General features: G+C 49.0%; 1 protein-coding gene across 2 annotated transcripts in view; it reads left to right on the top strand.

Moving 5' to 3' along the window:
- Positions 1–3,320: 3,320 nt before the first annotated feature.
- The window catches only part of ELMO1 (engulfment and cell motility 1), a 211,655-nt gene continuing 188,669 nt past the window's right edge, over positions 3,321–26,306 (top strand). The window contains exons 1-2 of one of the 2 annotated variants that reach the window (XM_029048923.1): positions 3,321–3,403; positions 17,392–17,519. The gene's annotated coding sequence lies outside the window, so the exon portion shown is untranslated. The remainder of the gene's footprint in view (positions 3,404–17,391; positions 17,520–26,306) is intronic. The other variant, XM_029048924.1, reaches the window with a different exon arrangement.

Here is a 26,306-nt window from a genome sequence, read left to right as displayed (position 1 = left end):
GGAGTTTCGGGAGAGATGCGTCCGTGGTGCCTCTACGGGTCGAAACGACTCGACGGCATAAGACGCGTGCGTCAAGCACTTGTTCTAAGCACTGGGGCAGATAGAGGTTAATCAAGCCATATACAAAGCTGACTCACATGGGGCTCAGAGTCAAGTAGAGAAGCAGAACGGCCTAGTGGATAGAGTAGGGGGTCAGAAGGCTGGGGGTTCAAATTCTGTCTCTGCCACTTGACTGCTGTGTGACCTTGGATTCCCTCATCTGTAAAATGGGGATTGAGACAGTGGGTCCCATGCAAGACAGGTACTGTGTCCAACCCCATTTCCTTATATCTACCCTGGCACTTAGTACAGTGCCTGGCATACAGTAAGTGTTTAACAAATACCACGGTTATTATCCTTACTAAGTAGGAGGGAGAACAGGAATTGAATCCCTGTTTTACAGTTGAGGAAACTAAGGTACAGAGAAGTAAAATGACTTGCCCAAGGTTACACAGGAGACAGGAAATAATAATAATAATAATGTTGGTATTTGTTAAGCACTTACTATGGGCCGAGCACCGTTCTAAGCGCCGGGGTAGATACAGGGTAATCGGGTTGTCCCACGTGAGGCTCACAGTTAATCCCCATTTTACAGCTGTGGTAACTGAGGCCCAGAGAAGTGAAGTGACTTGCCCACAGTCACACAGCTGACAAGTGGCAGAGCCGGGATTCGAACTCATGACCTCTGACTCCCAAGCCCGTGCTCTTTCCACTGAGCCACGGAACAGAGATTAGAACTCAGGTCCTCGGGCTCCCAGGCCCGTGCTCCATCCACTAGACCACACTGCTTTTCTCCCACTTCCCTTGGGCCAGCACCCCCCAGGAGCCCCTCTCCCTCACCTCCCCAGGTAATTGGATTGAATTGTACGCTCCCAAGTGATTAGTACAGTGCTCTGCACACAGTAAGTGCTCGATAAATACTATTGAATGAATGAATGAGTCACAGGTGGGAATCGGGGTAAGAGAGAGAGAGGGGAGGAATCCTCATTTACCCATTTTCCTTCCCAAGCTTAAAGTTAGGTCCCAGGCCAACAGGACAGCAGCCAAGCCTGGTGGAACGAGCAGGGGCCGGGGAGTCAGAGGACCTGGGTTCTCATCCCAGCTCCGCCACTTGTCCTCTGTGTGACCTTGCGCGAGTCACTTAACCTTGCCGTGACTCGGTTTCCTCCTCTGTAAAAAGAGGATTAAATACCCCTTCTCCCTCCCCCTTCGAGCATTTATGGTGTGCAGAGCACTGCACCAAGTGCGTGGGAGAGTACAGCGCAACAGAAACAGCATGGCCTAATGGATAGAGCACGGGCCTGGGAGTCAGGAGGTCATGGGTTCTAATCCCTCTCTACCACTTGTCTGCTCTGTGACCTTAGGCAAGTTACTTCACTTCTCTGTGCCTCAGTTCCCTTACCTGTTAAAATGGTGATTAAGACAATGATGTCCAACCCCATTACCTTGTATCTACCCCAGCGTTTAGAACAGTGCCCGACACCTAGTAAGCACGTAACGAATACTATTAATAGTACAAGCACTGTGTACGAGGACTGATTTGCCCCAGCTTTTGGACACAGTTAAATCCTTACAAACGCCCCACTTCATTTTGGGTTTGTTTTTTTCCAAGTGCTTAGTACAATGCTCTGTCTCAGTAAGTGCTCATTAAATATCACTGACTGATTAATGAACAGGTGTTAACTCTCTGTAAGCCCCCCCACTGGTCTGAGCAGCCTCTCCTGGGGTCCCAGGCTTCCCCACCCAGGGTCTAAGGGCTCAAACACCCCACCCCCCACCCCTCCAGCGTGGCTCAGTGGAAAGAGCCCGGGCTTGGGAGTCAGAGGTCGTGGTTTCTGATCCGGCCTCCACCACTTGTCAACTGTGTGACCTTGGGTAAATCACCTAACTTCTCTGAGCCCTAAGGTAGTTAACTTCTCTGAGCCCTCAGTTACCTCATCTGTAAAATGGAGATTAAGACTGTGAACCCCACGTGGGACAACCTAATCACCTCGTATCTGCCCCAGCGCTTAGAACAGTGCGTGGCACATAGTGAGTGCTTAACAAATACTATTATTATTACATACACACACGCACCCCCAGCCTCGCAAACTCACACACAAGTTCACACCCGCCGCGGTGCCGGGGGTCGTGGGCGCGGGTCGCTGCCCTCTCCGGGATCTCTGGGGGTCTCCGGGAAATCCGGGGATCTCAGAAATCTCTGGGGGGGGGTCTTCGGAATCTCGGGGGGAATCTGCGGGGGGGGCGGGTCTCGGGCCTCTCCGGGCATTTTGGAGAATCTCGGGGAGATCTAAAGGGACTCCGGGGGTCTCGGAGAATTTCAGGGGGGTCTCCGGGATCTCTGGGGGTCTCGGGAATCTCCGGGGTCTCAGAGGGGTCTCGGAAGATCTCAGGAATCTCCGGGGGTCTCGGGGATCTCCAGGGGGGTCTCGGGGGGGGGGGTCTCAGAAATCTCAGGTGGTCTCAGGGGATCTTTGGGGGTCTCGGGAATCTCCGGGATCTCCAGGAGGCTCCCAGGGGGTCTCTGCGGGTCTCCGGAATCTCAGAGATCTCCAGAGGGATCTCGGGTGGTCTCGGGAATCTCCGGGGGTCTCGGGGATCTCCGGGGGTCTCGGGGATCTCCAGGTTCTCCAGGGACCTCTGAGGATGTCGGGAATCTCCAGGTTCTCCAGGGATCTCCGGGGACCCCCAGGGGTCTCGAGGGGATCTCAGGAATCTCCGGGGGTCTCAGGGGAATCTCTGGAGGGGTCTCGGGAGTCTCTGAGGGTGTCGAGAATGAATCTCCAGGTTCTCCAGGGATCTCCAGGGGTCTCGGGGGAGATCTCAGGAATCTCCGGGGGTCTCGGGAGATCTCTGGAGGGGTCTCGGGAATCTCCAGGCTCTCCGGGGATCTCCAGGGATCTTGGGGGGATCTGAGGAATCTCCGGGGGTCTTGGGGGGATCTGAGGAATCTCCAGGGGTCTCGGGGGATCTCTGGAAGGGTCTCGGGAATCTCCCGGTTCTCCAGGGACCTTCGGGGATCTCAGGGGGTTTCGGGGGGTCTCCGGGTGGTGTGGGGGTTTTTTTCCGTCCCGGTGGGCTCGGGGGAGGAGGAGGGGGGCGGGAGAGCGGGCAGCGGGGGCGGTCGTGGGCGTGAGGCACAGCGTGCCTGGCAGGGTGGGAGCGCCACGGTGACTGCCTGGGTCCGAGCCGCCCCCGGGCCGGGGAGGGGGCGGAGCTGGGGGGCGGGGGCGGGGGCCGGGGCCGCTCCCCTCCCCTGCCCTCCCGGACAGGACAGGACAGGACAGGACAGGACAGGACAGCAAGCCTGCAGCCCCGGCTACGGACCCCACGACCTCCAGGACCCCCAGGACCCCCAGGACCGGTCAGCGAAACCCCCCCCCCCGGCTCCAGGCGCGGGGGGATTGGGGGCGGGTCGGGGGTGGGCAGGTTGTCTTGGGGGGCTTCGGGGGGGGAGGGATCCGTCCCCTCCCCCGGCCAGAGCCATGGGGACCCTGGGTTGGAGGCGGAGAAGAGAAGAAGAGCCGGCGGGCCGGCTGGGCCCCGGCCGGGGAGACGGATTCCGGGGGACGGAAACCCAGACGGAGGCAAGAGCGGGGAGGGGACGATGGTGGGTCTCTCTCTGGGGGACGGGGGGGGGGTCGCAGGAGAAGATTTGGGGGGGCTCTTCACTCCGGGGATCGCTTCATCCTCCTCCCTATCCCCTGGCCGCCTCTCACCCCCTCCCCCTTTCCCCCCGGTCCCGTCTCAGCCCCCTCCCCTTTTTCCTCCCTGTCCTCCTCTCTGCCCCTCCTCTTTTTCTCCTGGTCCCACCTCAGCCCCCTCCTCTTTTTCTACTGGTCCCATCTCAGCCCCCTCCTCTTTTTCCCCTGGTCCCATCTCAGCCCCCTCCTCTTTTTCCCCTGGTCCCATCTCAGCCCCCTCCTCTTTTTTCCCCGGTCCCATCTCAGCCCCCTCCTCTTTTCCCCCGGTCCCATCTCAGCCCCCTCCTCTTTTTCCCTGGTCCCATCTCAGCCCCCTCCTCTTTTTCCCCCGATCCCATCTCAGCCCCCTCCTCTTTTTCCCCTGGTCCCATCTCAGCCCCCTCCTCTTTTTCCCCGGTCCCATCTCAGCCCCCTCCTCTTTTTCCCTGGTCCCATCTCAGCCCCCTCCTCTTTTTCCCCCGATCCCATCTCAGCCCCCTCCTCTTTTTCCCCTGGTCCCATCTCAGCCCCCTCCTCTTTTTTCCCCCGGTCCCATCTCAGCCCCCTCCTCTTTTCCCCCGGTCCCATCTCAGCCCCCTCCTCTTTTTCCCTGGTCCCATCTCAGCCCCCTCCTCTTTTTCCCCTGGTCCCATCTCAGCCCCCTCCTCTTTTTCCCCTGGTCCCATCTCAGCCCCCTCCTCCTCCTGTTCCACCCGTCCTCGTCTCAGCCCCTCCTCTTCTCCCCCTGTCCTCATCTCACCTCCTCCTCTTGTTCCCCCTGTTCCCATCTCAGCCCCCTCCTCTTTTCCCCCTGGTCCCGTCTCAGCCCCCTCCTCTTTTCCCCCGTCCTCATCTCATCCTCTCCTCTTTTCCCCCCCATTCCCGTCTCTGCCCCCTGTTCTTTCCCCCCATCCTCGTCTCAGCCTTCCTCCTCTTTTCCCCCTTTCCTGTTTTACCCCCTCCTCTTTTTCCCCCGTTCCCGTCTCTATCCTCAGTTCTTTTTCCCCCGTCCTCGTCTCAGCCCCCTCCTTTTTGCCCATTTCCGTCTCACCCCCTCCTCTTTTCCCCCGTCCCCATCTCACTCCCTCTTTTTCCCCTGTCCCCATCCCTCTTTTTCCCCTGTTCCCATCTCACCCCCTCCTCCTTTCCCCCTGTTCCCGTCTCACCCCCTCCTCTTTTCCCCCGTCTCCATCTCACTCCCTCTTTTTCCCCTGTCCCCATACCTCTTTTTCCCCTGTTCCCATCTCACCCCTTCCCCTTTTCCCCCGTTCCCATCTCGCCCCCTCCCCTTCCCCCCCCCCGTTCCCATCTCAACCCCCTCCTCTTTTCCTCCCTGTCCCCATCTCACCCCCTCGTCATTTTCCCCTATTCCTGTCTCAGCCCCCTCCCCTTTCCCCGCCTCCCGAGTCAGAAGGAGTTCGAGTTCAGGACCAGGGACCGCATCAGTTATATTGCGTCGTCCTCTCCCGAGCGCTTAGTACAGTGCTCTGCACACAGTAAGCGCCCAGTCAATCTTTTTGACGGACTTGGGGTCCCGGGGAAGTTGGGATGGGGTGGGAGGGGGGAGATGCCTCTCCTACCTTGCCCTGGGCCGGTGTGGGCTGGGATCGTCTCTCTGTATGGCTGAATTGTACTTTCCAGGCGCTTAGCATAGTGTTCTGCACACGGTTAGCGCTCAATTAATACGATTGAATGAATGAATGAATGATCTCCCCGATTTGGAAACCACGCAACGCTTCTCCCCGCCACAACCTCCTCCATTGAACATCTATGTATAATGTGCAAAACGTCTATAAAATGGGGCTGATCAACCAGGGATGTTTATTAATAGTCGTCCTAGTGTTTGTGCAGTGATTACCGGGGGCCAAGGACTGTACTAAGCGCTGGAGGAGAGTCAAGACAAACAGACCCGTCGCAGTTCCTGCCCCATGCAGGACTCACAGTCCAAGACGGAGAGAGAACAGACAGTTCATTCCCATTTTCAGATGAGGAAACTGAACCTTCCCCACCCTCCCCTTCTCCCCTCCCCTCATAATAACATTAATAACAGTAACTGTGCTATTTGTTAAGTGTTTACTTTGTGGCAGGTGCTGTAATAGTAATGATGTTGATGATAGTATTTGTTAAATGCTTACTTTGCTCCAGGTACTATAATAATAATGATGATGGTATTGGTTAAGCACTTACTATGCGTCACACACTGTTCTAAGCACTGGGGTAGATACGAGGTAATCACGTCGTCCCGGCATGGGGCTCACTGTCTCACTCCCCATTTTACCGATGAGGTAACTGAGGCACAGAGAAGTTAAGTGGCTTGCCCAAGGTCACATGACTGATAAGTGGTGGAGCTGGGATCAGAACCCCTGACCTCTGACTCCCAAGCCAGGGCTCTTGCTCCTAAACCACGCTGCTTCCCCGGTGCTGTGGTGGATCCAAGCAAATTGGGTGGGGCACAATCCCTGCCCCACATGGGGTGCATGGTCTTTAATCCCCATTCTACAGATGGTGTAACTGAGGCCCAGGGAAGTGATTTAGCTAAGGTCACCCAGCAGACAAGTGGTAGAGTGGGGATTAGAACCCAGGTCCTGCGGATACCCAGGCCCTATCTCTAGCTATTAGGCCAGCCTCTGCCGGATCTCCTCCCCCACAACCGGCCCAGGCTGTACATCTGTTGTGAGCAGGGAACATGTCCACCAACTATTTCCAATCGGCAATTGATACTTGTTGAGCACTCCACTGATTGATCAATAAGAAAACCTGCCTTCTGTGCTGGTGAGTGATCCCATATTTCAGAGCTTCTGACTGAGCAACACCTGCAGAATCTCCCCCACGGGAGCTGCCAAAGGACTGGGGAAGGAGAGGAAGGGAAGAACTTTTTATGTTTCAGAGGGCCAGCCTTCTCCTCCCATCTCCTCCCAATCAATTAGTGATATTTACTGAGCACTTACCATGTGCAGAGAAGTGTTGGGAAGCAGCGTGGCTCAGTGGAAAGAGCCTGGGCTTCGGAGTCAGAGATCATGGGTTTGACTTCTGGCTCTGCCACTATTCATTCATTCAATAGTATTTATTGAGCGCTTACTATGTGCAGAGCACTGTACTAAGCGCTTGGGATGAACAAGTCGGCAACAGATAGAGACGGTCCCTGCCGTTTGACGGGCTTACGGTCTAATCGGGGGAGACGGACAGACGAGAACGATGGCAATAAATAGAGTCGAGGGGAAGAACATCTCGTAAAAACAATGGCAACTCAATAGAATCGAGGCGATGTACAATTCATTAACAAAATAAATAGGGTAACGAAAATATATACAGTTGAGCAGACGAGTACAGTGCTGTGGGGATGGGAAGGGAGAGGTGGAGGAGCAGAGGGAAAAGGGGAAAAAGAGGGTTTAGCTGCGGAGAGGTGAAGGGGGGGTGGCAGAGGGAGTAGAGGGAGAAGAGGAGCTCAGTCTGGGAAGGAGGTGAGTTTTAAGTAGGGTTTTGAAGAGGGGAAGAGAATCAGTTTTGCGGAGGTGAGGAGGGAGGGCGTTCCAGGCCCGCGGGAGGACGTGGCCCGGGGGTCGACGGCGGGATAGGCGAGACCGAGGGACGGCGAGGAGGTGGGCGGCGGAGGAGCGGAGTGTGCGGGGTGGGCGGTAGAAAGAGAGAAGGGAGGAGAGGTAGGAAGGGGCAAGGTGATGGAGAGCCTCGAAGCCTAGAGTGAGGAGTTTTTGTTTGGAGCGGAGGTCGATAGGCAACCACTGGAGTTGTTTAAGAAGGGGAGTGACATGCCCAGATCGTTTCTGCGGGAAGATGAGCCGGGCAGCGGAGTGAAGAATAGACCGGAGCGGGGTGAGAGAGGAGGAAGGGAGGTCAGAGAGAAGGCCGACACAGTAGTCTAGCCGGGATATAACGAGAGCCCATAGCAGTAAGGTAGCCATTTGGGTGGAGAGGAGAGGGCGGATCTTGGCGATATTGTAGAGGTGAAACCGGCAGGTCTCAGTAACGGATAGGATGCGTGGGGTGAACGAGAGAGGAGTCAAGGATGACACCGAGATCGCGGGACCGAGAGACGGGAAGGATGGTCGTGCCATCGACGGTGATAGAGAAGTCTGGGAGAGGACCGGGTTTGGGAGGGAAGATGAGGAGCTCAGTCTCGCTCATGTTGAGTTTTAGGTGGCGGGCCGACATCCAGGTGGAGACGTCCCGGAGGCGGGAGGAGATGCGAGCCTGAAGGGAGGGGGAGAGGACAGGGGCGGAGATGTAGATCTGCGTGTCATCTGCGTAGAGATGGTAGTCGAAGCCGTGAGAGCGGATGAGTTCACCGAGGGAGTGAGTGTAAATGGAGAACAGAAGAGGGCCAAGAACTGACCCTTGAGGAACTCCAACAGTTAAAGGATGGGAGGGGGAGGAGGCTCCGGCGAAGGAGACCGAGAATGACCGGCCAGAGAGGTGAGAGGAGAACCGGGAGAGGACGGAGTCCGTGAAGCCAAGGTGAGATAAGGTATGGAGGAGGAGGGGATGGTCGACAGTGTCAAAGGCAGCAGAGAGGTCAAGGAGGATCAGAATGGAGTAGGAGCCACTGGATTTGGCAAGAAGGAGGTCACGGGTGACCTTAGAGAGAGCAGTCTCGGTAGAGCGGAGGGGACGGAAGCCAGATCGGAGGGGGTCTAGGAGAGAATGTGAGTTCAGGAATTCTAAGCATCGATTGTAGACCACTCGTTCTAGGATTTTGGAAAGGAAGGGTAGTAGGGAGATAGGGCGAGATAGGGAGACAGTGCCACTAGTCAGCTGTGTGACTATGGGCAAGTCACTTAACTTCTCTGTGCCTCAGTGATTCATCTGTAAAATGGGGATTAACTGTGAGCCTCACTTGGGACAACCTGATTACCCTGTATCTACTCCAGTGCTTAGAACAGTGCTCTGCACATAGTAAGTGCTTAACAAATACCAACATTATTATTATTATTACTAAAGTCTTGGGAGAGTACAATGTAACAGTTGGTGGATACGTTCCCTGCCCGCAACAAGTTTTCTGGGGTGCCAGCTTTTCATAATAATAATCGTGGTATTTGTCAAGTGCTTACTTGGTGCTGGGCACTGTACTAAGCGCTGGATTGGATGCAGTCCCTGGTCCACGTGGGGTTCACAGTCTCAATCCCCATTTCATAGATGAGGTAACTGAGGCCCAAAGAAGTAAAGTGATCTGCCCAAGGTCACACAGCAAACCAGTGGCGGAGCAGGGATTAGAACCCATGACCTTCCGACTCCTGGGACCGTGCTCTATGAATTACACCGTGCTGTTTCAGGAATGCAGAGGCAAGCTGGAGACAGAGGTTGTTGCCTGGCAGAAGGGATTTAAAGGCAGAACACAGACTTGGGAGGTGGACACAGACCCAATCACATAATAATAATAATGGTATTTGTTAAGCACTTACTATGTGCCAAGCACTTTTTCTAAGCACTGGGGTAGATACAAGGTAATCAGGTTGTCTCACGTGGTACTCACAGTCTCAATCCCTATTTTACAGATGAGGTCACTGAGGCCCAGAGAAGTTAAGTGATTTGCCCAAAGTCACACAGCTGACAAGTGGCAGAGCCGGGATTGGAACCCATGACCTCCGACTCCCAAGCCCGGGCTCTTTCCACTGTGCCACGCTGCTTCTCCGAATCGCTTTATTCATCTTTCCATTCTGTTGCTGTTCTAGTTGCAGGGAACGTGTTTCCAACTCTGCCCCAGCGCTTAGAACAATGCTCTGCACATAGTAAGTGCTTAACAAGTACCAACATTATTAATAAATGAGATGGAATAAATGAATGCCTAGTTCAGGGCTCTGCCCACAGGGGGCGTTCAAATCAATCAATGTTACTCATAATAATGTTGGTATTTGTTAAGCGCTGACTAGGTGCAGAGCACTGTTCTAAGCGCTGGGGTACATAAAGGGTCATCAGGTTGTCCCACATGGGGCTCACAGTCTTCATCCCCATTTTACAGATGAGGTAACTGAGGCACAGAGAAGTGAAGTGACTTGCCCACAGTCACACAGCTGACAAGCGGCCGAGCTGGGATTCGAGCCCATGACCTATGACTCCCAAGCCCGGGCTCTTTCCACTGAGCCACGCTGCTTCTCTAACACTGAATGCTTATTGAGCGCAGAGCACTGTAGTAAGCACTTGGAAAAGTACAGTATGGCAGAGTCGGTAGTCACTCAGTCAATCGTATTTACCGAGTGCTTACTGTGTGCCGAGGACTGTACTAAGCACTCGAGAGAGTACAGCGTAACTTAGATGCATTCCCTGCAGACAACGAGCTTACAGTCTGGAGGAAGAGACACGTTAATATAAATGAATTTATATACTATTTATATAAATATAAATGAATAAACGACAGATATGGACCTAAATACTGTGGGGCTGGGAGGGGGGATGAATAAAGACAGCAAGTCAGGGTGACAAGGAAGGGGGGCGCTTAGGGAAGACTTCTTGGAGGAAACATGCCCCCATTAAGGCTTTGAAGTCAGGGAGAGTAACTGTAGGATCTGAGGAGGGAGGGTGTTCTAGGCCAGAGGCAGGACTTGGGCGAGAGGTTGGCGTTGAGATAGATGAGGTCGAGGTACAACGAGGTTGGCACTGGAAGTGTTGGGCTGGGTTGTTGGGACTGAGGGAGGGTGAATAAAGGGAGCAAATCCAAGTGCAAGAATGATGCTGAAGGGAGTGGGAGAAAAGGACATGAGGGCTTTGTCAGGGAAGGCCTCTTGGAGGAGATGGACTTTCACTAAGACTTTGAAGGGGAGGAGAGTCGCTGTCTATCAGATAGGAAGAGGCAGCTTGGCTCAGTATAAAAGTGTGTATATGTTTGTGGGGGAGAGGGGTTTGAAACCAACTTCCCTACCCCCACCTCAGCATTCTTGAAAAGCAAAAACTTCAGTGTTAATTATTTAGAGTTTTAGCCGCCTCCCTCCTTCCCTTTTCTCACCTCCAACAGGCCTGGCTATCCTTTTATCCTCCTTCTCACTCTTCCTTCTTAATTGTAGTGTGGGTTACTTCAGCAAGACATTTAAATGGGCATTTCTGTTTCTTCTACAAATTCCCAGAGCTTGGTACAGTGCCAGGCACATAGTAAGCACTTAACAAATGCCATAATATTATTATTATTCTCAGCGTGGGGCTTTCTGACCCTTTAAAGGTTTATTTTAATATCCATTCTCTTATAGAACTGGAAATGACTGAGTGCAGTTCCTTATCAGAGTAGTGGTAATACCTTAAGAAGTCAATACTTTGCAAGATATTGAAAACAACATCAAAATATCTCCTGAAATGTGGGTTTTCGCCTGCTGGGACCAGGACTCCAAAATAATACTTCTGCAGTATCAGGATCATTAATGAGAACCACTGAAATTGTGGATCCAACTCATCTGTCTCAAGTTTTCCTCTCTCAGTCCATTGCATCGACTGAGCTTTTACTGAGTGCAGAGCACGGTACTAAGCGCTTTGGAGAACACAATGCAACAGAATTAATAAGAATGATAATTAATGGTATTTAAGCGCTTACTATGTGCCAGGCACTGTACCAAATGCTGGGCGGGGAAATATTAGCAAATTGAGTTGGACACAGTCCCTTTCTCACATGGAGCTCACCGTCTTAATCCCCATTTTACAGGGAACTGAGGCCCAGAGAAGTGATGTAACTTGCCCAAGGTCACACAGCAGAAAAGTGACAGAGTCGGGATTAGAACCCAAATCCTCTGACTCTCAGGCCCGTGCTCTGTCCACTAGGCCATGTTGAATTAGCAGACATGTTCCTTCCCATAACAAGCTTTTACAGTCTAGAGGGGAGACAGACATGAATATGAATAAATAAGCAATTAGAATATATAATTTAAAGATAGGTACATAAGTGCCATGGGGTTTGAGGTGGGATGAAAATCAAATGTCCAAAGGTCACAGATCTAAGTGCAGGAATCTGCTTTTCTAATGTAAATTCATTCAATCCTATTCAATCCTATTTATTGAACACTTAATATGTGCAAAGCACTGTACTAAGCATCTGGGAGAGTACTATATTCACTAAATCACATATATTGAGCCCTTATCCTGTGCAAAGCACTGAACTAAGCGCTTGGGAGAGTACAATACAACAATAAACAGACATATTCCCTGCCCACAATGAGCTCACAGTTTAAAGGGGGAGAGCGACATTAATATAAATACATAAAATAAATAGGATGCAATGTGCAGTTGATGGTGAGTGTCACAGGAGTGCTCTGCACACGGTAAGCGCTCAATAAATACGATTGAGTGAATGAAAGAGTGCACAGAGGACCAGTATCTATTTGCGGATAAAGCACGGAAGAGCCGGTTTATGTGATGTTCACTTCTCTTTGGCCACCAGAGTTGCCTATAATGCAAGCAGTATTGGCTCTTACAAGAGGAGGAGACCTGATAGCTGGCCAGGTGCGGACGAGGACTTCTTGCCGGCTCCCTGTCTCTCTGGCCCTCCTCCCCTCGGCTCCCAAATATTGTCTCTGCACCCCTGGAATCTCTGCCCTTCTTTGTTTCCCCTCTCATGGCTCACCTCCAGGGCTCACTTCTAGTGCTCCCCTCCAGTGCTCACCATTCTGCCCCCCTTGAGCCAAGACACAAGGCACCGGGAGAAATCCGCTGGGTCCGGCTGGCCTCCAAACCTATATCCATTTCCATTCTGAATCTCACGGTCACTTTGATCAGAGTCTTGTGGAAGAAAGCTATTGTTACATTGCACTCTCCCAAGCGCTTAGTACAGTGCTTTGCACACAGCAAGGCTCGATAAATACGATTGATTGATAAACTCCTTGTGGGCAGGGAATGTGTCTGTTTATTGTTGTATTGTACTCTCCCAAGCACTTAGAACAGGACTCAGCACAAACTAAGGGCTCAATAAATGTGATTGACTGATAAACTTGCTATTGGTCTGTTGTACTCTCCCAAGTAGCAGGGCTCAGTGGAAAGAGCCTGGGCTTTGGAGTCAGAGGTCGTGAGTTCGAATCCCAGCTCTGCCACTGTGGGCAAGTCACTTAACTTCTCTGTGCCTCAGTTACCTCATCTGTAAAATGGGGATTAAGACTGTGAGCCCCAAGTGGGACAACCTGTTGCCCTTGTGTCTACCCCAGCGCTTAGAACAGTGCACTGCACCTAGTAAGTGCTTAACAAATACCAACATTATTATTATTATTATTAGTTCAGTGCTCTGCACACAGTAAGTCCTCAATAAATATGATTGATAAACCTCTCGGATCCCTCGGTGAGTCGCTAGATGCTGGGTTATGGTTAGCAGCAGCGTGACCTAGCGGAAAGAGCCCGGGCCTGGAAGGCAGAGCACCTGGGTTCTAATCCCGGTTCTGCCAATTTCCCGCTGCGTGACCTTGGGCAAGATGCTTCACTCCTGTGCCTCAGTTACCTCATCTGCAAAGTGGGGATTCAATACCTGTTCTCTCACCTGCTTAAGAGAAATAGCCTTAGGAGAAAGCATCCAGATCTGGGAGTCAGAGGAACTATGTTCTGATCCCAGATCTGCCATTTGCCTGCTGTGTGACTTGCACTTCTAGGCCTCATTTTCCTCATCTGCAAAAGGGGGATTAAATATCAGTTCTCCCTTCTACCTAGATGTGAGCTCCACGTGGAACAGGGACTGTGTCCAATCTGATTAACTTGTGTCTACCCCAGTGCTTAGAACAGTGCTTGACACATAATGGACACTTATCAAGTGTCATGATTATTAGTAGTGGGGGCGGGGAAGGCGGTAGTGGGTCAAGCTGCCAAATTTGATTGGGATTCAGCCTACCCTTTCAGCATACTCAAATGGGAAACTCCTCACCGTTGGTTTTTAAAGCTCTCAGTCACCTTGCCCGCTCCTACCTCACCTCCTTACTCTCCTACTACAACCCAGCCCACACACTTTGCTCCTCTGATGCTGATCTTCTCTCTATACCTCCATTTCGTATATTGCTCCATCATTCCTTCACCCAAGCCCTGCCTCTGGCCTGGAACACCGCCCTTCCTTATATCTGACAATTACCAGACGAAGCCCCCCCTTTCCTCTCCTCCCCTTCTACATCACTCCAAACTCGCTCCCTTTGCTCTACCCCCTCCCCACCTCACAGCCCTTGTGTATATATGTACATATTTATAATTCTATTTTATTACTGATGTGTGTATATTTCTAACTGTATTTATACTGATGCTATCGATGCCTGTTTACTTGTTTTGATGTCTGTCTCGCCCCTTCTAGACCTTGAGCCCGTTGTGGGCAGGGATTGTCTCTTTGTTGCTGAATTGTACATTCCAAGTGCTTACTACAGTGTTATGCACACAGTAAGTGCTCAATAAATGCGATTGAATGAATTGAATGAATGAACAATTACTCTCCCCATCAATAAAATCTTATTGAAGGCACTTCTTCTCCAAGAGCCCTTAGCTGGCTAAGCCCTCATTTCCTCTAGACTGTAAGGTCACTGTGGGCACGGAAGGAGTCTATTACACTGTTCTATTGTACTCTCCCAAGCACTTAACCCAGTGCTTTGCACAGAGTAAGCTCTCAAATACGATTGACTGACTGACTCTTCTCCATCTCCCTTCTGTGTCGCCTTTGCAATTGAATTTGCTCCCTTTATTCACCCCCATCCTCAACCCTACTGGACTTATGTACATATCCGTAATTTATTTATATTAACGCCTTTCTCCCCCTTGAGACTAAGCTCGTTGAGGGCAGGGAACATGTCTACCAACTCTGTTAGACAGTACTCTCCCAAGTGCTTAGTACAGTGCTCTGCACATAGCAAGTGCTCAGTAAATACGACTGATGGATTGAAATTCTGAAATGCAAAGCATAGGGAGTTTCCTCTTAGTGCACTTTAATAGGGGAAGTAGAATGACATAGTGGAAAGATCCTGGATTCTAATCCTGCTCTGCCACTTGTCTGCTTTGTGACCTTGGGCCTCACTTAACTTCTCTGTTACCTCATGGGGATTAAGACCGTGAGTCCCACCTGGGACGTGGACTGTGTCCAACCTGATTAACTTGTATCTACCCCAGCCTTAGCACAGTGCTTGGCAAATAGTAATCACTTAAATACTACCAACCCCCCCCCACCCAAAATCCCAACTGGTCAGTTGTTACATAATTTACAGTTCTGTGACCAACCACAGTCCTAACCCTAGTTCTTTCCTGCCTCAAATCCTAACCCTGCATATGGGGCCTTCATATACGTTTTGATAACTCAGGGAAAAAGAACATATCTTTTTTTTTTTTTGTATTTTCTATGGGGCTCTGTAGAGCGAGTCATGCTCAGTGAATGCCATGATGACTTAGGTACTTAATTGGATGAGTTTGGTGTTTGGAAACTCCAGTGACTGAGTGTGTCTGAGATTGAACTTTAGGCATTCCTTGTTTCTCAGAGATCTTGCCATCAGCACCACCCTTTAAATTATCTGGCGGATTGAAGCCTTCCACTTTTCGCAGCTGACAATCACTCTCTCCTCCTTCAAAGACTTACTGAAGGCACATCTCCTCCAAGAGGTCTTCCCTGACTAAGCTTTCATTTCTTCTTCTCCCATTCCCTTCTGCGTCGGCCTGGCTTGCTCCCTTTATTCATCCCGCCTTCCAGGCCCACAGCACTTATGTCCATATCCGTCATTTATTTATAGTAAAGCCTGTCTCCCCCTTCTAGACTGTAAGCTTGTTGTGGGCAGGAACTGTGTCTGTTATATTGTTGCATTGTACTCTCCCAAGTACTTAGTTCACTGCGCACAATAAATATGACTGATTGAGTCACCGACTAGGCTTTCATTTCCTTTACTTCCACTCCCTTCTATGTCATCCTCGCACTTGGATTTGATCCCTTAATTCACCCCTCCCTCAGCCCCACAACACTCATGTACGTGTCTGTAATTTACTCATTTATTTTAATGTCTGTCTCCCTCTCTAAACCGTAAGCTCGTCGTGGGCAGGAACCTTGTCTGCCAACCCAGATACTACCCCAAGGGCTTAGTACAGTGTTCCACACACAGTAAGTGCTCAGTAAGTATGATTGAATTTTGGGGACTAGAGCTCCTTAGGTTATCTTTGGAGTGGGACTCACTGTTTTAAAATGAATTTTCAGGCCCCCTGGAGGTTCATTCATTCATTCAATCATATTTATTGAGCATTTACTGTGTGTAAATCACTGTACTAAGCGTTAGGGTGCCACAGTCCCCGGGATCCTTTCCCCTTATCTTTGGGGTGATCTGGAATGCCCATGGGTTCAACCACTCAATCACTGGTATTTATTGAGCTCTCTAAGTGTGCAGAGCACTGTACTAAACACTGTACTAAGGGTTGAGTTCATTGCAAATGGGGGACTGTCTGAGCCTCTCTAATGTGAGGCAAGTTGATTTTCTCCAAATGCAGCAGAGAGTCTTTAGCGCGTTTTTGATTAAATAACTAGTAGTGAAGACCGGTCCTTATATCAGGATGGTAGATCTTTTTTCTTTTTTGTACTAAACTAATTTAAACATGTTGATAAAAAGGATTGCACATTTTTACTCTAAACAGAGAAACACAGTAGGGACATTGTCCAGAAAACAAAAACAAAAACAAAAACCCGCAATGCAACGCTTTTCGTTCTTCTAATGGTTACTGATAATTCTACATTTTGTAACACTGCCCTGTGCTGTGCAAGAGGAGCATAGCAGAGCAGTCTGCAGTGATCTGTGATTGCAGAAATGTTCCTGCCACTTTAGCTTCCCTCCCAGCCCTCTGTTGATAAGACACCGATCCTAAACACGGAATTTCCCCACCCTTCCTTCCGCCTTTTGTTTGGCGTTCTCTGAAAAATGGAGGTTGAAGTCGACGTTTCTGTCCTGTGGTGCTAAGTGTTGCTTGGAACAAGGGCAGTAATTCTCCGAGCTGATAACCACGATTGTGCGAAGCATCGTGAGTTTCAAGGTGAAGAAAAATTCAGTGAATTCCTCAGCTTTAGCTCCTTTTCCTAAAGGGGAGAGCACAGGCCAGGGATTCAGGAAAGCTGCCTTCTAAGCCTGACTCTGCCTCTACCCAGTGCTTAGAACAGTGCCCAGTGCTGAGATCAATGCTTGGGACATAGTAAGTGCTTAACAAATACCATAGTTATCATTATTATTCCTTGCTCTGAGACCTTTAACACTGCTGGGCCTCGGTTTCCTCATCCATAAAATGGGAATGAAATACTTCTTATCCCTCTTGCTTAGACTGTGTGGCCCATGTGGGACAGGAGCTGTGTCTGACCGGATTGTCTTGTATCTACCTTAGCGCTTAGTACGGTCCGTGACATATGGAGATGTTTCAGCAAATGTCACCATCATTCATTCATTTATTCACTCGTATTTATTGAGCACTTACAGTGTGCAGAGCACTGTACTAAGTGCATGGGAAAGGACGGTGCAACAATAAAGAGACACAGTCCCTGCCCACAATGAGCTTACAGTCTGGAGGAGGAGATGGATGTGAATAGAAATAAATAAAATTGCAGATATGGACATAAGTGCTGTGGGGCTGGGAGGAGGGATGAATTAAGGGAGCAAGTCAGGGCGATGTAGAAGGGCATCGGAGAAGAGGAAAGGAGGACCTAGTCAGGGAAGGCCTCTTGGAGGAGGTTGAATGATTACCCAGCCATTGAGAATTCTCTTGGCCTTCCTAGGAGACATCAGATCTTGAGCACCATCTTTCTGGCTCAGCCCTAAGGCCTTTGCAGCCCAGGACTCCTTCTCCAACAGCGGAAAGACTCTGAGAGGAATGGTGTGCAGACCACCCTCGGATCCTCTCATGGTGAGGAATGGACTGTCGGATCCCCCTCGATTTCTCCCACCCTTACGCTATCTCTTGTCGCCCAGTGGGGTTACAAATGGACCCGTGCCAACCCCTCTTGAACTTAATATCTTCTGCAGGTTCAGCCGCTCGAAGGACTGTGCTCCCTCTGCTTTCTACCCACTATGTGTAGAGAAGTGTCATGGCCTAGAGGAAACAGCATGGGCCTGGGAGTCAGAAGGTCCTGGGTTCTAATCCCCACTCTGCCACTTGTCTGCTTTGTGACTTTGGGCAAGTCACTTCACTTCTCTGTGCCTCAGTTACTTCATCTGTAAAATGGAGATTAAGACCTGAGCCCCACGTGGACCATGGACTTTGTCCAACCTGATTAGTTTGTATCTGCCCCGGTGCTTAGAACAGTGTTTGACACACAGTAAGCGCTTCACAAATACCATCAGTATCATTATTATTATAAAGAAAGGTTTGCTTCTGTTGGTTAGGAACCTGCCATCTTCAAACTCTCCCCTCCTCCCAGTGATGGGGGATTTGGTGATTTAATGTGTATTTAGTTCTTCTGTCAGCTCATACGCTTTTGCATGGGGCTTTGATGCCTCAGAAGAGTTTCCCAGTAGGGGATTAGGAGTTGCATGATATGTGAGTGCTTACTATGTACCAGGCACTGTACTAAGTGCTAGGGTAGATACAAGCTCATCAGAGAAGCAGCATGGTCAAGTGATTAGAGCACAGACCTGGAAGTCAGAAAGACCTGGGTTCTGATCGTGGCTCCGCCACTTGTCTTCTGTGTGACCTTGGGCAAGTCACTTCACTTCTCCATGCCTCAGTTACCTCGACTATAAAATGAGGATTAAGACTATGAGTTCCATGTGGGAAGGGGACTGAGTCCAATCCTATTAGTTTGTATCTACCCCAGTGCTTCGTACAGGGCTTAACACATAGTAAGTGCTTAACAGATACTGTTGTTGTTATTACTGTTATCAGGTTGGATGTAGTTCTTGCCCCACATGGGGCTCACAAGTCTTGAATCCTCATCGTACAAATGAGGGACCTGAGGCCCAGATAAGTGAGGTGACAGCAGACAAGTTAGTAATGCCACTAATCAACAAATCAGTGGTATTTCTTGAGCCCTTACTGTGGACAGAGCACTGTACTAAGCGCTTGGGAGAGTACAACAGAACAATAAACCCTTGGAGGACTTGGGTTCTAATCTCAGTTCTGTCTTCTGCCATGTGACTTGGGGCAAGTATCTTAACTTCTCCAGTCTTCAGTTTCCTCATTTGTAAAATGGGGATTCAATACCTTGTTTATCCTCCTGCTTAGACCGTGAGCCCCATAGGTGGGACAGTGGCTGTGTCAGACCTGATTTTTGTGTATCTAACCTAGTCCTTAGTACAATGGTTGGCACATAGCACTTAAGTGGCACCATTATTATAATTACTATTAGTTACAGGCTGCAGCCTGTGGCATTATCTCAGTGATAGAAGGGTTTTGTAGACACCAAGGAACTCACCCTCTCCTTGTCGGGAACCATCCCGACTCTTGTTTGTTTGTTTTTAAAGGTGAGGACTTTTCTAGACATATCAGCTGGAACTTCCTCTCTTTTTTAATGATATTTGTTAAGCACTTACTGTGTGCCAGGCACTGTACTGAGCACTGGGGTAGATATAAGACAATCGGTTTGGACACAGTTCCTGTCCCACATGGGACTCTCAGTCTTCACCTCCATTTTCAGATGAGGGAACAGGCACAAAAGTGAAGTGACTTTCTTAAGGTCACACAGCAGACAAGTGGTGGAGCCAGAATTAGAACCCAGGTCCTCTGCCTCCCAGGCCCATGCTCTTTTCACCAGGCTATGCTGCTTTACCTTTTTTGCTGTTTGACAATGGAAGGGGTGGAGATGCTCCCAAGCAGCCTGATGGCTTTCCTCCTAGAGTAAGGTAGAGGCAAGAGTCAGTCAGTCATTTATTGAGCGCTTCTGTGGGCGGGGCATTGTACTAAGCGCTTGAGAGAGTACAAATAGAACAGTATTACAGACACACTCCCTGCCCAGAATGATCTTACAGTCTAGAGGTTCTGCTTTTGAGGTAAACCCTTTTGATAGTTAATAAAAAGACAGGAGAAAGGGAGACTCTGAATCTTTGGCCTGCAAAGATCCTTTCTCATAAGCCATTTTTAAAAGAAGGAGCTTTGGGGAATGTGGACATTAAAATATCTTCTTGAAATCCATAAGATATCTCATTAAGCCAAAGTGAATCACTTTTCTTTTTAGAGAATATTAGCTCTAAAATATAAACTCCCAAATTAAGGATGGAAAATCCTCAGGCAGCTGTTTTCCTCTCTTGCTCTCTCACCCTTTTCTGCACTCACCATAGAGTACTAATGAGAAATTTAAATGAAGTTATTTTGTAGTGCTAACAAGCAGGCGCGGGGTGGGGGTGGGAGAGGGGAATGGGGAGGAGAGGAGATGAAATGGTAGAGAAAAGAAAGGAATAATTTAAGAAACCGCCATAGGAAGAGCAGAGAAGAAATTCTGCTCTGCTCTGCCCTGCTCTGCTCTCCTGGAATCTCAAGAGGAGACCTACGTTCAGCTTTTGGGTTTTATGCAGGTAGCATTATGGAGCTTCAAACCTGACCTAAACCCCCGGTGTCTGCTACGATAAGCATCTTCTTACTTTAAAGGACCAAGATGCAGCCTTTGATGACGGGTGCTTTATTTGATAAGCAGAAACAGCCTTCCATCATGGCCACGCAAATCCCACCACCTTTAGATGGGAGCACCATGACCTGCTGAAATCGCAGAAAACTGCTTTGAGGGGATGGATGCCGGGCAGATGATAGCAGATCGGCCACTGAACAACTTTTCTACTTGTGTTGGACCCATCTTCCTTCCTTTTGAGGACACCCGAGAAGAGCTGACCTGGCTTCAGAAAACCTCTTCTTCCCAAGTTCCAATGAAACGAGGGACACTATTGTCTCCAGCTCATTGAGTGACCCAGACTGGTGACCTGACACAGCAAACTGATGGCCCTGGGGAGTAACCAAAGTTCTACATCTCTCCACATGTGGGTGGAAAGGAATGTAAACCTGACCCAAAGAATTTCTTCCCAAAAGGTCTGACAGCTAATGCAGTATTGATAATGACAAAGAATACCAATCACTATGACTAGCATACGCAATGTTACCCTAACCCAAACAAAAAAACAAAAATGCAGCATTGATACCGACAAAGATCAGCAGGCATTACGTCCAGCGTACACCACTTTACTCACACTCAAACAAAAACTCGACCACAAAAACCCAGAGATGTTTTCTATGCCTGGATTGGAGATGTAACCTAAAAATTAATGTCCCAAAGCAGTGGGGTTAATTTCTGTTATCTATCACAAAACACCAGAGGTCACAGCAGAACTTGGGAAGAAAAATGATTTAGCTTAGCAGTGGATAATGGATTTCTTCATATTATATTTTATTGAAACCATAACATTATCCAGAGGCCCTCATCACTGGATTCAAGCAGTGCAAGACATGGCCTGCCCCCTAAAAGAAGTACAATTTACGGACCCGTGTTAGGAAGATCAATTGGTTTCAAGCATATTTTACTTCTGATGTGAACGCATCCTTGGGTTGCTATTACTATGCCTACTAATTATGGTACTTGTTAATAGCTCATTTTTTACCAAGCACTCACTGTATAAAGAACTGGGGTAGATATAAGATAACTTGGACACATTCCCTTGTCCCACATGAGTGTTCACAGTCTAAGTAGAAGAGATTAGGATTTAAATATTATTGATGCCATTTATTATAATAATTATTATTATTACTATTTTGGAATTTAAGTGCTTACTATGTACCAAGCACTCTTCTAAGCGCTGAAGTAGATATAAGGTAGTCAGGATGTCCCATGTGGGGCTCACAGTTTCAATCCCCATTTTACAGATGAGGTAACTGAGGCCCAGAGAAATGAAGTGACTTGCCCAAGGTCACATAGCAGACAAGTGGCAGAGCCGGCATTAGAACCCACAACCAGAATCTGTGTCTGCAGTTGTGACCTTGGGCAAATCACTTTACCTCTCTGTGCCTCAGGTACCTCATCTGTAAAATGAGGATTAAGGCTAATAATAATAATAATTATGGTATCTGTCAAGTGCTTACTATGTGCCAGACATTATGGTGAGCACTCAATAAATACAATTGAATGAATGAATGATTCTGCTTGAGGTGGGCAGGCAACCACTGGAAGTTAGTGAGTGACCTCTCCCTTTCTCTCCACCCCTCCTCCCCTCCCCATTCCCCTACTCCCTTCCCTCTGCTCTACAACCTTCCACTCCCCACAGCACTTGTGTGTATTTGTATATATTATTTATTACTTTATTTTATTAATGATGTGTATATATCTATGATTCTATATATCTCGATGGTACTGGTGCCTGGCTACTTGTTTTTGTTTTGTTGTCTGTCTCCCCCTTTTAGACTGTGAGCCCATTGTTGGGCAGGGATTATCTCTATCTCTTGATGAATTGTCCTTTCCAAGCGCTTAGTACAGTGTTTTGCACACAGTAAGTGTTCAATAAATATGATCGAATGAACAACTGAGTGAGTGGGAAGACCTGGACTCAACAGTTTTGCAGAAAAATCCAAGCAGTAGAGTCAACTATGGACTGGAGAGGGGAGAGATAGGAGGCAGGGAGGTCACAAAGGAGGCTGATGCAGTAATCAAGGCAGGCTAGGATCCGTCCTGGGATTAAAGTGGTAACATTTTGGTTGGAAGGGAAAGGGTGGATTTTAGCGATGCTGTCAGTCAGTCCTATTTAGTGAGTAATCAATGTGTGCACAGCACTGTACTAATTACTTGGGAGAGCACAATTTAACAACACAACAGACACATTCCCTCCCACAATGAGTTTACAGTCTAGAAGGGGAGGCAGGCATTAGTATAAATAAATGACAAACATGTATATAAGTGCTGTAGGGCTGGGCAGGGGGATGAATGAAGGGAGCAAGTCAGGGCTACTCAGGGGAGAGGGAGAAGAGGAAAGGAGGGGCTTAGTCCAGGAAGACCTCTTGGAGGAGATGGGCCTTCAATAAGCCTTTTAAGGAGTGCAGGGGGGAGGGAGTAATTGTCAGATATAAGGAGGAAGGGCGTTCCAGGCCAGAGGCAGGTCGTGGGCAAGAGGTCAGTGGTGAGATAGTTGAGATCGAAGTACAGTGAGAAGGTTAGCATTAGAGGAGTGAAGTGTGGGAAACCAGTGGTGAGGAGTTTCTGTTTGATGCGGAAGTGGATAGGCGACCACTGGAGGTTCTTGAGGAGAGGGGAAACAGGGCCCAAATGTTTCTGTAGAAAAATGATCTGAGCTTGAGAGACAGGAAGGATGGTGGTGCAGTCCACAGTTATGGGAAAGTCAAGGGGAGGACAGGGTTTGGGTGGGAAGATAAGAAGTTTTGTTTTAATCATGTTAGGTTTGAGGTGATGGGAGGCCATCCAAATAGAGATGTGTTGAAGGCAGGAGGAGATGTGAAACAACAGAGTGGGAAAGGGATCAGGACTGGAGATGTAGATTTGGGTGGTATCATTCACACTGAGGTGGTAGTTGAAGCCATGGGAGTGAATGAGTTTTCCAAAAAAGAGGGTGGAGATGGAGAATAGAAAGGGACCCAGAACTGAACTTTGAGGGACTCCCATAGTTAGGGGTGAGTGGCAGAGGAGGAGTCCGTAAAGGCGACTGGGAATGAGTGGCCAGAGAGGAGAACCAGGAAACGACAGTGTCAGTGAAGCCAAAGTTGGATAACATTTCCAGAAGAAGAAGTGGGTTGACAGTGTCGAAACCAGCTGAGAAGTTGAGGAGGATTAGGTTGGAGTAGAATCGTTTGGATTTGACAAGATCATTAGTGATCTTTGAAAGGGCAGGTTCTATGGAGTGAAGAGGGGAGGGGGGGAGTCAGATTGGAAGAGGTCAAGGAGAGAGAGGAGAGGAATTTGAAACAGTTGGTATAGACAACTCGTTCAAGGAGTTTGGAGAGGGAGGAGGGAGATGGGGTGATAACTGGAGGGAGCAGTGGGGTCAAAGGAGGGTTTTTTTAGGATGGGGAGACATGGGCCTGTTTGAAAGCAGTGGGGAAGAAGCTACTGGAGAGCAAACAGTTGAAGATGGCAGTCAGGGAGGGAAAAAGAGAGGGGTCAAGCATGAAGGTATGAAGGATGGGGTGGGATACACAAGTGGTGGGGGGGGGATTTTGAGAGGAGGAGGGAGTTGTCCTCGAAATACTTCTGGGAAAAATGGGAGAATTGAAGAAGGAGCAGGAAGAGGGTGGGACTAGACAGGAGCTGGGGAGATTTCAACTGTCCCAGTAAAGTAAGTGTTCAGGTCATTAGGGGTGAAGGATGGGGTAGGCAGAGGAACAGGGAGTTTGAGGAGGGAGTTGAATGTCTGGAGCAACTGGAGAACCTGGAAAGGGTGATGGGCATGGGAGTCAATAAGGACAAAGAAATAATGTTGCCCAACAGAGGAGAGAGCAGAGTTGAAGCATGCAAGGATGAGCTTGACGTGGAGGAGGTCAACCTGTTATCTGGATTTCTGCCAGCAGAACTCTCTGGTTCATACACAGGAGCGAAGGCGGTGGACTGTGGAGGTGATCCAGGGCTGTGGGTTGGTGGTATGAGATCGACGAAGGGATAGGGGAGAGAGTAAGTTGTGTCGAGAGTACAAGACAACAGAGTGGGTTGATATGTTCCCTGCACTCGAGAAGTTTACAATCTAGAAGAGGAGACAGACACTGATATAAATAAATAATTCATGGATATGTAGCTAAGTGCTTGTGTAGCTGAGGGTGAGGTGATATTAATAATAATAATTTTGGTACTTCTTGTATGCCAAGTTCCGTTCTAAATGCTGGGGTAGATTCAAGATTCGTTCATTCAGTCATATTTATTGAGGGCTTACTGTGTGCAGAGTACTGTACTAAGAATTTGGAAAGTAGAATTCAGCAACAAAGAGAGGCAATCTCTGCCCACAACGGGCTCACAGTCTAGAAGGGGGGAGAAAGACATCAAAACAAGTAATAAAAATTATAGTAATAATTGTGGAATTTGTTTGGAGAAGCATCGTAGCTTAGTGGAAAGAGCCCGGGTTTGGGAGTCAGAGGTCGTGGGTTCTAATTCCGCTTCGGTCATTTGTCAGCTGTGTGACTTTGGGCAAGTCACTTAATAATAATAATAATAATAATAATAATGTTGGTACTTTACTTCTCTGGGCCTCAGTTCCCTCATCTGTAAAATGGGGATGAAGTCTGTGAGCCCTACGTGGAACACCCTGATTACCCTGTATCTACCCCAGCGCTTAGAACAGTGCTTGGCACATAGTAAGCACTTAACAAATGCCATCATCATTATTATTATTATTATTATTATTAAGCGCTTACTACATACCAAGCACTGTTCTAAGCACTGGGGTAGATATAAGGTAAACAGGTTGTCCCACGTGGGGCTCACAGTTTTAATCCCCATTTTGCAGATGAGGTAACTGAGGCACAGAGCAGCTGAGTGACTTGCTCAAAGTCACACAGCTGACAAGTGGAAGAGTCAGGATTAGAACTCAGGATCTCTCACTCTGACTCTTTCCTCTAGGCCATGATGCTTCTGCATATCAAATGCCCCAAAACTGTGACCCTCTCGTGGGACAACCTAATTACTTCGTATCTACCCCAGCGCTTAGAACAGTGGTCTGCACACAGTAGGCGCTTAACAAATACCAACATGATGATGATTGTTATTATCCAACGTTAGTCCACTGGTGCTGAGGCAGCGCTCACTGCAGTGCGGTGTCCCTGGGTTAGAAAAGTGAGAGAAGCAGAAAGCAGCAGTGTTCCCCCAAAACTGCTGGAGGGAATGGAAATGCAGGCCTGTGTTCTGAAGGCATAGTGAAGCAGCCTTAGGCAATGCGCTATAGCACCAGACACTGGGGGGGGGGGGGGGGGGGTAGGGGAAGGGATGGGGGAGGAGGGGAAGGTGGTTAGAGAGAGAGAGAGAGAGAGACAGAGAGAGATTGGGAGAAGCAGCAGCCACTAGATCAACTCTCCGGGCCTCCCAAGATAGATGGCTCCTTGAGCAGAGGCTTCTAGGAGGTAGAAAAACCAAGCGGCAGGTTGAAAAACAGGGACTTCCTTTGGGTTTTTCCCAGCATGATATGGAATATCAGTAAGCACTTAACAAAACCCACAATTATTATTAATAATAATAATAATATTGGTATTTGTTAAGCGCTTACTATGTGCAGAGCACTGTTCTAAGCGCTGGGATAGATACAGGGTAATCAGGTTGTCCCACGTGAGGCTCACAGTTAATCCCCATTTTACAGATGAGGTAACTGAGGCACAGAGAAGTGAAGTGACTCGCCCACAGTCACACAGCTGACAAGTGGCAGAGCCGGGAGTCGAACCCATGACCTCTGACTCTGAAGCCCAGGCTCTTTCCACTGAGCCACGCTGCTTCCCTAATTAATAACAACTAATTATCGTTACTATTAGTCATGTTTTGGTCTGTCTTGACAACCGGCACCTTCTCTCACTACACGGGTCAGTTCTCTGTACACCTACGGAATGACTTCCTTGGACATTTCAGGCAGGATGACCATGGATCCTTGGGTCATCCCTGCTTCTCTGCTTCCTCCTTGAAGATCCCAAAGTCCAACGGGGACATAATTATACGAGTCTTTAACTTACATTTCCTAATCCCCTTTTCTTTCAGCTCCCTGTGGGCAGGGAGCTAACATTCTCGTTATATTGGACTCTCCC

The sequence above is a fragment of the Ornithorhynchus anatinus genome, chromosome 21, assembly GCF_004115215.2.
Source record: "Ornithorhynchus anatinus isolate Pmale09 chromosome 21, mOrnAna1.pri.v4, whole genome shotgun sequence".
Classification (NCBI taxonomy): Eukaryota; Metazoa; Chordata; class Mammalia; order Monotremata; family Ornithorhynchidae; genus Ornithorhynchus; species Ornithorhynchus anatinus.
Note: the sequence above shows the minus strand (reverse complement) of the source record. Positions and strands in the feature narration are given on the sequence as shown.